Source organism: Carettochelys insculpta, chromosome 7 (genome assembly GCF_033958435.1).
Source record: "Carettochelys insculpta isolate YL-2023 chromosome 7, ASM3395843v1, whole genome shotgun sequence".
Lineage (NCBI taxonomy): Eukaryota > Metazoa > Chordata > Testudines > Carettochelyidae > Carettochelys > Carettochelys insculpta.
Genome location: NC_134143.1, coordinates 40,945,494 through 40,958,440, shown reverse-complemented (window position 1 = coordinate 40,958,440; position 12,947 = coordinate 40,945,494).

The window sequence follows — 12,947 nt, the reverse complement described above, 5'->3', positions numbered from 1 at the left end:
GGCCATTAGTTTAGAGCAGTGAGGACATTTCTGGGGAACATGGGCCTCTCCAAGGCAACAAATACATTTACTGTGGCCATCAGAGGCAGGCATGGCCTCACCGCAGGATTTACATTTTTTAAATCCTGGCAAAGACATCTCTGCCAGGGTGCTTAACTCCTTTCAATGTTAAATAAGGTAGTTAGCAGCTATTAACAGTCACAAAGGGATAAGGTTTACGGCCGTTAAGATAGCGAACCGCCTGAGGCGGCCGCCTCCTTCCCTTGTCTTTCTTTCCTCCCCTTTCTTTTCTTCTTCTATAAACTATGTACAAGAAAGAAACCCATTTTAACAGTCTTAGTAAACGAACGAATAACTAATAACTAGATTAAAACGAATTTATCTGTCTCAGACGTTGGAGCTGGAGCAGATTCCGTCTGCAGCCGTTGGCGGTTGAGAGGCACTGGCGTGGACTGGATCGCGCTCGTGACTGAAAGTGCGCATCGGCGCACGCGCAACCCGACGAGATACTGCTGGAAGTTTCTGATCTGCGGTGCTGGGGTGAGCCCGACACCTAATGTAGAGCACCCACGGGGACCACTCAAAGAAGAACAGATATTTTGCAGCATAAGCTTTCGTGGGCAAAGACCTGCTTCGTCAGATGCATGAGTGTGTGTGTGGGGCGGGGAGGGTTCAGAGGAGTATTTAAAGAGGGGGTCTCAGTAAGAGGGAGTGCCAAAGCTGACAAGGTCAGGGTGGAAATGGCCCATTATCAGTAGTATACATCAAGAGAGGAGAAAAAACAAGTCAGATCAGTCAGCGGGGATGTGGCCCATTGTCAGATTCTAATGTGGAGGTGTGAACTTCCAGAGCAGAGAAAATGCTTTTGTAAGGGGCTAACCACTCCAAGTCTCTTTTTAATCCTTGGTTGATGGAGTCAAATTTGCAAATGAATTGCAGCTCAGAAATTTCTCTCTCCATTTTATTTTTGAAATGTTTTTTTTGTAGAACTGCTACTTTTAAATCTATTACTGAGTGTCCAGGGACACGGAAGTGTTCTCCTACATATTTATGTGTGTTATCATTCCTGATGTCTGATGTCAGATGTCAGGCTGACAAAGGAGGTGCTGTTGTCATCATAAATAGGACAGACTACCAAAAGGAGACTGCCATACGACTCTCCAATACCACATTCTACAAGCCACTATCCCAGGATCCCACTGAAGAATACACAAAGAAACTACAGCATCTGCTTAAGACCCTCCCTATAAAAACACAAGAACACATCTACACAGACACACCCCTTGACCCAAACCAGGTTTATTCTACCTTCTACCCAAGATCCATAAACCTGGGAATCCCGGACTCCCCATCATCTCAGGCATTGGCACCTTCACCGCAGAATTGTCTGGATATGTGTACTCTCTACTTGGACCCTATGCTACCAGCATTCCCAGCTTTCTTTGAGATAACACCGACTTCCTCAGGAAAACAATTCATTGGTGACCTTCCTGAAAACACCAGCCTGGCCCCTATGGATGTACAGGCCCTTTACACCAATATCCCCATGAAGATGGATTCCAAGCTGTTCAACACATTATCCTTAATGAGACCAAGGCACAAATGGTGGCAAAGCTTTGTGACTTTGTCTTCACCCACAACTATTTCAGATTTGAAGACAATTTATACCTTCAAATCAGTGGTACTGCTGTGGGTACCCACATGGCCCCAAAGTATGCCAACATTTTTATGGCTGACCTGGAACAATGCTTCCTCAGTTCTCGCCCCCCTAGCGTCCCTCGTCTACCTGCGCTACATTGATGACATCATCATCATCTGAACCCATGGAAGGATGCTCTTGAAGAGTTCCACCATGATTTCAACAGTTTCCACCCCACCATCAACCTTAGCTTGGACTAGTCCACACAAGAGATCCATTTCTTGGACACTACTGTGCAGATAAGTCACATAAATAACCACCCGAAAACCCACAGATGGCTATGCTTATCTACACGCCTACAGCTTCCATGCAGAGCACACTACATAATCCATTGGATACAGCCCAGCATGAAGATACAACTGTATTTGCTCCAATTGCTCAGACGGAGACAAACATCTACAAGACCTTTACCAAGCTTTCCTGAAACTACAATACCCACCTAAGCAAGTGAAGAAACAGATTGACAGAGCCAGACGCATACTCAGAAGCCACCTGCTGCAAGACAGGCTTAGCAAAGAAAACAAGAGAACACCACTGGCCATCACATACAGCCCTCAGCTAAAGCCTCTCAGTGCATCATCAGTGATCTGCAATCCATCCTGGATGATGATCCTTCACTCTCACAGATCTTGGGAGGCAGCCCTGTCCTTACATACAGACAGCCTGCCAACCTTGAACAAATTCTCACCAGCAACTATAGACTACACCACAGTAACTCTAAACCTGGAACTAATCCCTGAAACAACCTCGTTGTCAACTCTGCTCACGTATCTACACCCGCGATATCATCACAGGACCTAACATCAACCATACCAGCAGGGGCTCCTTTACCTGCACATCTATTAATATAATATATGCCATCATGCACCAGCAATGCTCTACTGCAATTTACATGGGCCAAATTGGACAATCTCTACGTAAAAGAATAAATGGACATAAATCAGACCTCAGGAATGGTAACCTACAAAAACCTGTAGGAGAACACTTTAATCTCCCTGGACACTCAGTAACAGATTTAAAAGTAGCAGTCCTACAACAAAAAATTTCAAAAATAAAATGGAAAGAGAAATCTCTGAGCTGCTATTTATTTGTAAATTTGACTCCATCAACCAAGGATTAAAAAGAGACTGGGAGTGGTTAGCCCATTACAAAAGCATTTTTCTCTGCTCTGGAAGTTCACACCTCCACATTAGAAAATGACAATGGGCCACATCCCCCCTGACTGATCTGACTTGTTTTTTTTTCCTTTTTTGATGTGTACTACTGATAATGGGCCATTTCCACCCTGACTGAATAGGCCTTATCAGCTGTGGCCCTTCCTTTTACTGAGACCCCCACCCTCTTTAAATACTCCTCTGAACCCCACCCCCCAACTCATGCATCTGACAAAGTGGGTATTTGCCCCTGAAAGCTTATGCTCCAAAATATCTATTAGTGTATAAGGTGCCACAGGACTTCTTGTTGTTGTCTTCTGCTGTGGCCAATGCCAGATGCTCCACATGGACTAAACAGAACGGGTAATCATCAAATGAGCCATCACCTGTCACCCATTCCCAGCTTTGGGCAAACAGGTTAGGGACAATTCCAGCCCATCCTGGCTCATAGCCATTGATGGACCCATCCTCCATGAACTTATCTAGTTCAGTTTTGAATTCAGTTATAGACATGGCCTTCACAAGCTCCTCTGGCAAGTCATTCCATAGGCTGTGCTTTGTGTGAAAAAATACTTTGCTTTAAACCTGCTGACCTGCTGTCAGTTATAAAGCCACAGCTAAAACTCTTTTGTCATGTGAAGGACATTGACAGAATACCAACTGCGCAGTCTGCAACAGAGCAGATAAGATGGTAAGGTACCGCAGTGCTTCCCAAACTTTTCATCTCATGGCACACTTTTAAGATCCCAAACTTTCCACAGCACATCAAAATTAAAAAAAAAGTGTAAAATAGTGCAAGAAATAACTCTTATTTCAAAATGAAACACACATGTATTACAATATTAATGAAAACAATATTTGACTTAACATTTTTGACTAGAATGTTAATATGAAATGTGAGCTTGTTTTAATGAACACAGCTGTTTAATATTTGGTTTGATCCTGGAAATAGCTACATGGAGCTCTTGAGCCACACTTTTTAAACATGATCACTTCTAATTTTCATAAGTGATAATGAAGAGAAACAAAGTTCATAAATGCAGGTGGTCAAAAAATGACAGCATAGCAACTATTGCTTGATTTGAACTCAATGGATATTAATTTCTTACTCAAGTTTGCTGACTTTCAAGAGGCAAAGTTCTGTCAAGAGTTTATGAAGTGAGGGAAGAACTCAAGCAATGTATGTACAGTGAGATCCAGCATGTGATGTACTGCAAGATAAATACTGCTGGGAAAACTGGCCTACCTGACTGATGTATCTGAGCACCGAAATGAACTAAATCAGAAGCTGCAAGGATTCCCTGAGAACATACTGACATGCACAGACAAGTTAAATTGGTTCCAATCAAAACTTACACTTTGTTGAGAAGAACGAGGTCCTGGATCACTCCGGTTGTTCAAGTGAGGTTCAAGCACAGACCAAGATGAAAGGCTATTCCCACTTGCAGAGCAACATTAGAATTTGCTTCAGGGCAAGCTGGGTCATTATTTCAGATAATCTGGAATGGAGCAGTTTGATTGCATTCAAAATCCTTTTGCATCATTTTCAGAAAAATCAATGAGTTTGTCTTTGAAGGAAACAGAAGAATTTTTGGACATCAGGAATTTAGAGAGCTCAGATATAGAGAGATTCCTGTGGATCAGTTCCGGCTACAAGTAAGAAATTAATATCCATTAATTTCAAATCAAGCAATAGTTGCTATACTGCCATTTTTGACCACCTACATTTGTGAACTTTATTTCTCTTCATCATCACTTATGAAAATTGGAAGTGATCATGTTTAAAAAGTGTGGCTCGAGAGCTCCATGTAGCTATTTGCAACATTGAACCAAATATTAAACAGCTGTGTTCATTAAAACAAGCTGACATTTCACATTAAAATTCTCGTCAAAAGTGTTAAGTCAAATATTGTTTTCATCAATATTGAGGTAGTCGAGGACAGCCATCATCATGGTGCTCAGCATCTCGATCAACTCGGACTGGGTCCAGTGTGAGTTCTGGGGACTGCTCTGGACCCATGGCTGTCTGGAAGGGTCAAACTCTCACAGAAAGCATGCGAACTCTGCAGTAGCTATGCTGTCCCTCAATGAGGTAAGCAAGTCTCAGCATGGACAGAGAAAGTGGGTGGAGGGGAGTCCTTTTAAGGGCACAGAGCTTGCTAGCCATGTAACCCTGTCTGATGTGGTTCTCTCCCAAGAGTGGCTGGGCTGTGTGGCCACTTTCTGTTGACAGAGCGAACCACTTTTTCATTCTGCTTTTGTATGTGGATGTGATCTGCTGGCAGATCGCCGTAGTGTAGATGTAGCCCTAGGAAGGAGCAATTGAACTATAGAGTAGTGGAAATTTTCAGTTTAACCTTCAGTTTGCTATCATTTGCAGGGCTAAAATATATATGGAGCCTTTATAGTTAACTTGAGTTTATACATCAGAAAGAAACTAAAAAGTCTATTTTAGGCCAGTTAAAATTTAACATATTGGTTTTTACTACATGATTACAATCTCTGAATCAACGTCCAGAGTAAAGTAGGAGTTATCAGTGTAACTAACCTGATTTGAAAATGGTAACCTTTGAAAAATTGCCAATATAAATGGTCTTGTCTGATAAAAAATCTGCCTTGATCATTACGAAATACCTTGGGAAATTGTTTGGATCTGATTCACAAATACATTTTTGCCTCTCTGAGTGTGTGTTGAGCTAAAATAATAAATCCAAACAAAATTAGCTAAAAAGTTAATACGTCTCTCAAAATAATAAACCACACACTTCACATATTTTCATAACCACATTTTCTGTTTTCATTAAAGACGTTTACTCCAATATTTCATTCATTGTCTAGTTCATTACCAGTTGACTACAAGAAGTGTACAGAAACAGGAAACTCAGAATGGTGCTGAATACCTGGGAAGAGAGTGTTTGCTCAGTAAGTCTGCACTTGCTGCTGAAAACATTTTTGGATCATTACTTCAACTATCTTATGAGAAAATTTTATACCATATACAGAGATATAGTTTGGAAAATTAATTAGGCTGGTTTACTGGGGTTGGCAAATGACTATGTTTCACTTAATAAATATTTACAAGCAGATACTGTCCCATGCATTTACAAATTTGATCCAGAAAAAGATATCCAGGGAAACAAAATGCAACCATTTCTGAACTATCAAACTAATTTCTTAAAAAAAATTAGCATCTTTGTTTTTTTGGGGACTATACCTCTTGTGAACCAACTTACCGTACTATGTGGTTCTTAGTTTTACGGGCTATAATGTGCTTTTTCTCAAAAAACAAAAATTAGAGCAGTAAAATATTTTGTATAGCCGCAATTCGGCAAACACAAAAATGTGTGCTTAACTTTGTATGCTGAAGTGCTTTACTGAATGGGGACTTAATGGGTACCTTTCTTTAGGGACGAGAGGAAGAAAACATTACAGTGGTGATGGTTGCTGGTCCAGATTTCAACGCTACACCTAACCAAATTACTGGAGCTGTTCAGTTTCTGTGGTACTTTCTGGATTTTTGAAGCCCATAGCTGTTCTTCCCATCCTTTGTCTATGCAGAGAATTTGTTAAACAAACGTTTCTGTTTTGAACATTATTTTCTGATCTTTGTAAAGTTCCATGCCCCTACCTCCAACCCTCTTTTCAGGAGAAAGAGATTAATTGCATTCCTACTTTATTTCTTTTTTACTGACAGCTGAGATGCTGCCGAACAAAGTAGAGAGATGCCTGAACCCTCTTGGTCAGCCTTTTGAATCCCATAGGTGCTGTGCACGCTGTGAAACACTGCTCTTGGCAGCTGCTGAAAAATGCAATCCCCCATTTGGGGTTTTGGTCTACTGCCAATGCTTTAACAGAGTATTTGTAGCCATTTTCAATATGAACCTTCTCTTTGTCCACATGCTTCTTTTAATGGGCACTCTTTCTCATAGAATTCTATTAGTGAAGTATTATCATACTTCAAAGGCATCTGACTATGAATTGCTTTTTCTAATATTAGAGGCTGAAGACTAAGGCCTCCAGTATATCACATATAGCTGGAGATCACAGAATCAAAACCACCTTTGTTTGTTTTTTTAAGCTGCCAACAGACCTAAAGGATAGTCTGTAACAGGAAATCATGTGGGGCAAAAGAGTATATGATGGAGTGGCAAATAAAGTTAGCTCATGTGAGGTGCATGGAAGGAAACAGCTGGCATAAAGTGTACTTTTGCTCCAAAATGCCTTTTGTTGCTTTCTTTGTAGGAAAGGACTCAATTCATTCCAAGTTAATGGTCAAATTCCTCCAGTGTAGAGGGTTTGTGCAGGGCTTTGCACCACTTAAATTTTTGAAGGTTGGTTTAAGTAATGCATAGGACTCTCTGCACTGCAGAGAATTTTAGCCAGAAGCCACTGCAGAGGATTTAATTTATAGAACATGTTGGGGCACTCAAAATAAATAGTTGAAGAATCCGTGAAATGTGCTTTCTGACCAAAGTGTATTAGCATCCAGGTAACTTCAGCTGCTTCAAGTAAGTCCTGCAGTCTCTATAAACTTTGATTTCATAATAGAAAATACAGAGAGCTGAGCAAACACTGTGCGAATGTGGTGTCTGATGGGCGGTAAGCCTTTATCATAGCTTCAAAAGCAAATGTGCTATTTTGAGCAGAAAGCAGTGAGCACTCTTAAGGGTTCCAGAACATTTTCTGCTTTGGAAGCAGTATAGCTGTGTTATATGACCAACATACAAGTTGTTGTACAGGCCCATATACAGAAATTTCTTGGCGGTTTGGTTTTTTTGTTTTTTTTTGTTTTGGTAAACATAGACCACCCCCACACAGCAGGCCCTGCCCTTCTCCACCCTTGGTTCTCCATGCAATCCTGTCCCCCAGCTCCCTCCAGCCACCCATGGTTTGCCCCCTCTACATCCTTCCCAGACCCAAAGAGGCCCCCCCCATGGGCCCACACACCCCACCCCTTGCTTGCCCCAATGACTTCCCCAATGCCTGCTTTGACTGAGCACCCCGCAGACCTCAACATCCCCCCACCCAAAGACCCCACCCCGCCCCCTACTCAAACTGAACCCCTCCTGACAGCCCAATGCACCCTTGCACCTGTAATATTGGAGGTTTTTCTGGGCACAGATGAGAGAGCCAAACCAGGGCAAATTGCTTACAACAGGGCTTCTTACAGTCCTCCACTTCACTATAAGGCACCAAACCAATCACACAGACCACTCAAGTTGCCACAATGGCCAGCAAGAAGTCACAAAAGCAATTCCTCAGCTCTCCAGCATCTCTTGCGCCATGACTAGTATCCCTCCTTACACAGATGAGAGGTTATGTAAACCAATCTCGCACAGCTTCTTCCAGTCCCAAAGGAACAGTCACATTCTCAGGTCAATGTATACATCAGATCTGACCCAAAAGAGCATGTGGTGCCAATCCTTTAGAATCTAAATCTAAAGATTTATTTATAAAAAGAAAGAATTATTGGGTTGAGAGTAAAATTGTTAAAGGAATCAAATTACATACCCCAATCACAAAGCTCTTGATGCTGGATTGCAGCAGTGGTGGAATAGGCTACTATCTTAAAAGTCTTTGGGATACATCCTATGTTAGGATGGGGTCAGCCATTCTTCTGGGCTCAGTTCATAGCAGAGATGTTCTTGAAGTGATGAGGTGAATACACAGATGGAGGAACCTCAGGGCCCTTTTTATACCTTTGCCCATGTGGAAGGAATCCCATTATTCTTCCCTGTGCGGAAGCACATCTGAAATGGAGCCTTCCACATGAGCTGGTCACCTGTCCATGTCCTTTTTTTTAGGCAATGAACCTTGGCCCTTCTGTTCAGTTATAAACTTGTAGCCAAACACCTCAGATGTTGATTGGAATCCGATAAGGTCTTTTCTTTGGCTGCATCTACACTAGCGCCCTACTTTGAAGGGAGGATGGTAAGAAGGATGTTGCGAGTTTATTAATGAAGTGCCACATTGCATATGCAGCACTTCATTAAGCAAATTCTGCCCCCGCAGCAACTTCAAAGTTTTAAACTTCGAAGTATTGGCTCATATGTAGCTGCGGCTCACCCACTGGTACTTCAAAGTTCCGGGGTACTTTGAAGTCCCTTTACTCCTCAAAATTTTTAAGTTTAAAACTTTGAAGTTGCCACAGTGGGGGGGGGGTGAGGGGGTGGGAGATTTGCTTAATGAAGTGCTGCATATGCAGCACAGCACTTCATTAATAAACTCCCAACACCCTACTTACCATCCTCTCTTTGAAGTAGGGAGGTAGCGTAGACAAGCCCTTTGTCAAGTACTGCTTTACTTGACTAGGAACCCTTTCACAGGAGGCTGCCACACCTCCTGTTGTGATTTCTCAGAAACTAAATTTCAAATATAAACACAGAGCCAATATTTATAACTCCACATATAAGAAATGATACAAACATGTGAGCAGTATAAAGAGATTCAGTGAATTACCAATTCTCACTGGGAACCTCAGGCCACTTGGCGGAAGATTTGGTGGAGACCTAGGAGGGTGTTTGCAACAATGGTTTGCATGTTCAGCTCAGCATGTGGGTGGAGTGGGGAAAGGGTGGGGCAGCTTGCTGGAAGGTGGGGAATTTGTACCACTCACACCCTTCCTGCATAGAGGCCTGCGAGAAGACACTCAGTTTCTCTCTTAGAACATATAAATGAATCCCATATGCTACACTCCAATGACTTGTTTCACTGTGAGTTCCATACTTCAGCACCTTTTCCAAGACACCACTGAGACCTGCAGTGACTTTAAAGAAAAATAAAAAGTTACAGATATTAAAAATCCAACGTTTTCTTTCAAGCATTCAAACTTGTTTAAATGCAAGCTTACAGAAAAATGAAACTATAGGACAGGCTTGTGTTCCACCATCTGTCAACGAAGGACTATGGTAAAACACTGGGAACATTTTTAATGACAGCCCTATTGTCAGCTAATTCCTAAGATGTGTTTATTTTATTTTTCAAATCTCAATGGACATAATTTAGCAATGAAAAAATATGCAGTCCTTTTGCAACTGTCCTCAAGCATTTCTAAAAACATTTCACAATATCTGAATACTTCACATTTAGAGTTATTAAATTAACTATCTTCTGCTGTTTTATTTTAGCAGATATTAAATGTGACTATGAACACTTTCCTAAATGCTAGTTACCCAGACTTACATGTACAAAGAAGCAGAAGCAAACAGTAGATTGCTCATTAGTGAGTCCTCACACAAATACCATGAACCAATTGGTAATATTCATATTACACTGGAACGCTCTGTTACCTTGGCAGCTATGCAAAGATTAAAAAACACAGTGCCTTCCTAGAGTTAACTCTATTTTATCAGTGTAAATGTTCCAGATCTAGAACACAGACCATATAGAGTCTGATCCATTTCCATGGATATCAATGAGAATCTCTCCATTGACTTTAATGAGACTTGGATCAGACATTAGAAACTACTAAATAAAAGGAACAGAAACAGCTTTTAGCAATCCAATAGCAAATGCCTTTGAAATTCTTCTTAGAGGCTTAAGAGTGAGAAAACTGAGCAAATTGCTTTTGGCTTGATGGCTGAGATTATCATCTCCTTGTTTTCTTGATAGCATATTTGTACAGGTGTGACCCTGGGATGCTCCCCAGTGGTCACCTGGCAAAGAGCACCCCATTCTGTAACTCACGTCAGCCTGACACACTCCTAGCACACACCTGTCATAATCTGGACCTAAAAGATGTTATGTAAGGTGTCACATAGAAACCAGTAAAAAATCTGGGCATTTAGGTTATTATTAATTATTATTATTATTATATCATTAATATATTATTGTCTTATGTATATCTAGATGGTATATACAGAATTCTAGGTGCACATTGGAAATATGTTCTGGGAAGATGTTTTGCCAAGCACTGCAAAATCCAGCCTGCCCTAGATATAGGAATGTTGTATTGCCTATTTTCCTGTACCTCCAGCATAAATTGGGCCAGATGATACCTCAGAGGATAATGAAAAGTGCATCTACATAGAAAGGTAAATAAAGTCAGCAAGCTAAATGAGTGGTGGTGGGAAGACTGCTTAATGATCATAGTGGGGGATGGGGGACTGCAATTCCAGGAAACTTTCCTGATTTTTTTAAAAGAGACAATAGACTTTGTGAACTACACACAGAAGTAGAAACCATTCTGGGATTGATCTCCTGGGTGCGGGGAGGGGGGACACAAGAGGCCAACTAAGGGGGTTGACATCTCCTGGAACTGACTACTGGGGAGATGCCTGCTGAGATAAATACTGTAACTTGCCGAAGTAAAGTTTTAGTCGCTAGCAACGTGTTTGGTTTTGTTGTACTTGTAATCATGTCTGTGTCATCTGTTCTGACTTACTATCCCAAATGTCTGGTCTTTCTTAATAAATTTACTCTTGTTTTATTACAAAACCACTTCAATGTTGATGATAAACTGAAGGGTTGAACTCAGTTAACCTACCAGTCTATGTGCATTCTCTCTCTTTGGAGGCAGTGATCCTATTAACTTCTGTGAGTACCTAGTCAAAGGGACTGGATACTGTTGGATGAATTGGGAAGGAGGAGAGGGGAAGACAAAAATCAGAAAGGCTGCTGGTGTCCCCCTGCAAATAGTAACTAGGCTGGTAGAAACCAGAATGAGGCCATTCCTCTGTGAGCAGGCTGTTAGTGCCAGGGCTGTGAGCCGAATCTGCACAGCACAGAAGCACCGGTGATGAAAGAGCAGGTGGTGTCAGAACCCCTTACTTGGGGGACATCCATCGCATCACAACAGAATACATAGCTTGAAAAATATAGGCATGCAAAAAAAAAAATCACAAAAACCATAATTAGTTCATATGCATGAAATATCAATGGGAGCTGGTCACAAGGCTATGCGTTTCTTAAAATACATGGAGTGCCTGGATTTAGAACAAAGTGGCATTCACAAGGGGTGCAAATTGGCTCCTTTAGAAAACCAGCACAAAGACTATACACTTCCTACATTCCAGTTCATCCATCTTTAGAGGCAGCACTGCCCAGTGGGTACTGAGTGACTGCTTTCAGGTCATGGGGTGGCGGCAGCTGCCCAGGGGGTGGGAGTTGTGGGGTCCTGCCACCCTGTTGTCTGGGGCCCCAGTAGCCCCTGTGGAAACTTGAAAGAGAAAGCTGGGAAGAGCAGGTACATGGCTGGTGGCACACTCTAGGCAGGACACCACACATTCCACTGCTGCAGCTATGGTGTCCTTCTGGCGCATCAGGTGGTCCAAGATGGCCTGGCAGTGCTTCCAGTCCACTCAGCACTTCGCCTGATCCTTCTCCAAGCCCATGAAGCAGGTCATCCCAGGCGTGCTTCCTCCTGTGGATCCCATGCAGGCACATAGATGGTGTGGGAGGTGGCAGAATCCACCATATTTGCATTATGAGGGCCGTCATCACAGGAGAGTCTGTGTATGAGGCCTTGCCCCAATCTCTAACCCGACGCCAAAGGTCTTGCCTCAGATGCTGGCGATGTGCTCTGAGCACAGCCATATGTTGCCCAGACAGTGGGCACTGTCCAGCAGAGACACAGACATCCCAAGGGAGCACTGTGACACCTATAACATGGGGATTAGCAGGCATGGGACTGTGCCAGCCAGGCCATGGGCCTGCAGGTGGGAGAGGGGACTGGCTGGCTTGCCTTCCACCCATGTCCTGCACACCCTGACTCCACTACTTACAGTCTCCCTCACAGGGAGGACTCTTACCCATATGCACTGGAGTGGGGGGAAGGGAGGAGGATTGGGGAAGGGTGTGTGAGTGGCAGATGCTGTGAGCCAGGGAGCAGGCCACCAGGTTCCCCTTGGCAGCCTCCCTTCACACCACGTTCCCCTACATGACAGTTTCCCCTGCAGCATATTGCTACACTGGGCGTGACTGCTGCCTGAGCAGCTTCATCTTGGCTCATAGCTCCCTCTGGCTACAGCGCAGTTCAGGGCTTCAGGGCAGGCCACGTTCAGCCAGCCCTTTTGCCTGTGGCCAGCTCCTTTATGGCTCTGCTGTGTGGGGAGGATGGGGAGTGGAAGTGGGGAAGCGAGCAGTGGCGTTGCCTG